Here is a 4,264-nt window from a genome sequence, read left to right as displayed (position 1 = left end):
TATGAAATATAAATGGCCTGGGCTGTTAATAGGTGTTGTATGTGCCATGAGCATGCAGATCACATGTTGATGCATCAGGAAAGGGCCTTATAAACGCTGGCTTATCTGTGTTCAGATGAGCAAGTAGTAATATCTCACAGCCTACAGCTCAGCTCAATCTCAGTGCCTTCTCCTAGGCAGTGTCAGGGAGCAGAAAGAGCGGGTCTTCCCCAGGAGGGAGCTGAGGGGCCAAGGTGATGACCCCAGTTCTTGTGGGGTGGTGCCCCCCCATTTGGGTACAGTCCCCCATGTCTGAGCAGAGCCAGGGCGGTGACAGAATCTGCTGATGGTTAGTGGTCATCACACAGCACAAGCTGACAGAATCAGGTAGTAACCAGAGAGTGGAAGCAGGGCCTTCTCTGCCATAGACGTGGGGCTGAGGTCACTGGCAGTGTGCATCTGGCTCTTCTGGGCCCCTCAAGCTGGTGAGGAGGACAGCAGGGAGAGGGCTGGGCACAGCCCCTTGGCAGTGTAGCTCCAGCAGGCTCAAGGGCATAGGGCTATAGGGCTGAGCTCCTGGCCCATGGAGGATGGTCATGGCGTCACAGCCTGGCCACACACGCAGGACCCTGAGGACCCCAAATGCCAAGCACCTCATGAAATGAGAGGTTGCATGAAGATTGGGCAAATAGGTTAGCAAGGCTACTATTTTTTTTTTTTTAATAGTGAGGGACAGGTGTTTTAAGTCCTACTGAAGCTTTTAAACTTTTACTGGATTCCCATTTTCATGCGTAGGTACAGTCCTTTTGAAAATCTGGCCCTAGGGTGCAAAGAGTGCAAGCTGTCTCAACTATGTGTGATAGAAATGACAGATAAAAGATATTGGTGGTGTAGGTGGTTTCAGTAGGGGCATCATGGTTTTTATATATCTTTGCCATCTACAGTTCCACTCCTGTACCACCTACTGTTTCCCAAATTTCAAATGTCACTCCAGTTGAGATTCTTTCTACCAACTTAAGTGTTCTGAGCATACCACTTTCAGCATTGTTCCCGCATGAACCACTGCTTACCCTGCACACCCTCATACTGGTTGCTCTCTGCAGGTTCTCACAGAAGTCAGCAGAAGTCACCTGTTGGTTTTAACAGAAGAAGATTAGATCCAATGATGTATATCCGTTGACACAGGCGTCCCATCTGCTGTTGGGATAGGTGAAAGAAAACTATCAGAAATAGGGAAAAATTAATCAAAAAGTGTTCATCACAACCTTCTTTAAGGATTAAAACTTTAAAAGTATGTTGACACCCAGAAACAAAGCACAGCTTGGAAACTCATGGATCAGCAGAGACCCACCGAAGGGTGAGGTTTCTGGCAAGACTTAGCTCAGACGTAATATCAGATGAGGGGGCTAGTTTGCATTAGGGCCCAAACTAATAAAATTCATATGGTGCTTGGCATCTCTTAGTGAGTTTTATTTAATCAGTAAAGGTTTATTTATCTCTTTGTTTTAATATTTTTAATTATGCCTTCTCTGTGTTCATATGTGCTGTTTTCTGTCTCTTGTGTTTATCAATTTTAAATTTTGTTTCTATTTTTCTAATCTTTTGATGACTTTCCTTAGTACCCTGATTTCATTTTCTTCACTTTCTCCAACTTTTTCCTCTTTATACTTACTTCCCCGAATCTTGCTTTTCCCATTATTTTTTTCTCCTTCCTTTCCTTTTGCATTTTTTTCCCCTTTCCTTTCCTTTCCTTTCCTTTCCTTTCCTTTCCTTTCCTTTCCTTTCCTTTCCTTTCCTTTCCTTTCCTTTCCTTTCCTTTCCTTTCCTTTCCTTTCCTTTCCTTTCCTTTCCTTTCCTTTCCTTTCCTTTCCTTTCCTTTCCTTTCCTTTCCTTTCCTTTCCTTTCCTTTCCCTTCCTTCCTTTTTTTTTTTTTTTTTTTTTTTTTTTTTTTTATCCCAAATTATATCTTCTTTTATGTCACTTTTGGCTTGCTCTCTCAGCTATACCTTAGTGTCCATTGATTTTTTACCTAGCACACTGACTTAGATTTTTAAATGTTATTAGGCGTTTCTGTACTGAACACAGCAAGGCTTGTAATGCTGAACAGAGTAACGCCTAAACATCTTAGAAAGAAAAAAAAAAAGAGGGGGGCGTGAAGGGGGAGGGAGAGACAGCTGGCTGCATGCTCCAGTTTCATTGGTTAACCTCTCTACTATCTGCCAGCACTTACATAGGTTGCATTTGGACGGACAGTGGCTGTAAACAGTGGAGAGAGTAATGAGACGATGGCTTCACAAAACTGTAAATCAGGTGGTAGTGCAGCTGGTGTTAGATTAATAATGCTGTACCCCTTAGACACAAGATGCTGGACTAGTATAAAACCACTCTATTTGATTTAAGGTGGGTGTTGGTGGTGAGAATGTATAAATAAAAGAGGGAATAATTTTAATCTGGCAGGATTGTGCAAGATCAGGTGTCAGATATCTGCATTTCTGAATGAAACTTCTTCGGACAGCCCGAAGGCTCTTTTGCCAATTCCTTCATGCTCCCTTTCTCCTCTTGATGCTGTTCTGTTAGAGAAGCCAAATGTTTCCAGGAAATTACTTTTCTTGTGTATATGCAGGTTTGGGTGCATATTTTTCCTCTTTTATTTGGGCCTTTCCTGGAATCCAGTGTTTTGTTGTAAGCTGTCTTGGCTCCAACAACAACAGCTTCGAAGAATTCAGTGACGACATATTGTTACTGATCAGACAGAGCCTGGACCGGAGCCACAGTGGAAATCATGTGCTTGGCAAGCATACTCCCTAGGCTTTGCTCCATGTGATCCCAAGTGGACCAACTCAGAGGTATTTGACCTGCTTGGAGTCTGTGGAAAACTTCTATCAAAAACACCGTGGGAAGTCAAGGAATGAATTCTTCTGTTGTGTCATGTCTTTGCAAATGTATCAGCCTGAGGGACCTCAAGCAGCACAGCATTGGGTTAAGAATCCTGCCTCCAGGAAACCCAATGGTAAAAATGAATGCTCCAGTTCTGACTGCCATGGCCCTAACACATCCAAGCTTGAAACATGAGGCGCTCCTTCCTTCTACCACATCTGTACCCATTGCACCTTATTCTTACCTGATGTTTGCCTAGGATTTTGTCATGTCATAATGATGTGGTGGTAATTATGAGAAAATAATTCAGTCTGAGAATCTGAATCAATCCTTTATTTATTCTAAGCAGAAATTATGCAATAATGTCAATCTAGACAGGGCCCATGCACTCTCCACCCTTCTGACATGTCAGCCCTGGCCATTGAGTGGCATTGTGTCACACGTTGTACAAGTGAACTTTAGGTTTGGATAGAAAAGTAGAATCTACGTGACGTTACTCAAGACATCGGACTTCATTCCTTGTCACAGCAACAGGTCACAGCTGCTATCCAGCAAATCCGAGGACTCGACATGCACATTAGTTTCGGGACAGCCACTGATGGGCTTCCCCTGGCTTAGTCAAAGATGTGCTTTTTCACCACCCAGAAACACATTATCCAGCACAAAAGTGACATGCATAGTTTAAGAGGGTGATCACTTTCTGCTGTGCACTTTTGTATGCTGAGCTATTGCAAGTTTGAAAACTGAAACAAAGCCTTACTCAAAGTCTGTTTGAGCTTGGTGAGCTATGGGCCCTACTTATCGTTATTATTGAGAGTCCTTGGCTTGTCATCTCCTGTCCCTAACTTCTGACAGATCTAATCTCTGCAGACATCTTTTTTCTTCCAAGCCAGAGAGCCCCTGTTGCTGTGTGTGTGACCTACCATCATCAGTGCTAAATTACATAGGAAGGAAAATCCCTGGGATGTACATCCTCACAATTTTGAGACAGTTACTTGTCCAACCAGGGAGAATTTTTACTGTTAATTAAAAATAAATATAATAAAAAAGTTATGGGGAAGCAGTGGTTAGAATGAAGTCTGACAGAAGACTGTGACTTTTCTTTGAGCTGGACAAACACACATCCAACTACCGTTCGACAGCAGCTGAGGCAGTAATAGAAAAGGCCTCAGTGGAGATTGCCAATGAATGAACTGAAGAGCTGGGACGTTGGGTTACAGGCACAGTCACCAGTGGCTCTTGACAGTCTGTCGATCTCAGTGTGCTGCAAATGTGGGGAATGGCAGCCTGCTTCAGTTGGCATGGCCAGGAGAGAGCTGTGGGACACCCAAGCATCACACACCTTGCTAAACCACCCAACACTGGTTTTGTCTTCCACAGTTTACAACAGTTTGCACCACTGTTACTC

This window comes from Cygnus olor, chromosome 2 (genome assembly GCF_009769625.2).
Source record: "Cygnus olor isolate bCygOlo1 chromosome 2, bCygOlo1.pri.v2, whole genome shotgun sequence".
Classification (NCBI taxonomy): domain Eukaryota; kingdom Metazoa; phylum Chordata; class Aves; order Anseriformes; family Anatidae; genus Cygnus; species Cygnus olor.
This window is presented reverse-complemented; position numbering follows the sequence as displayed.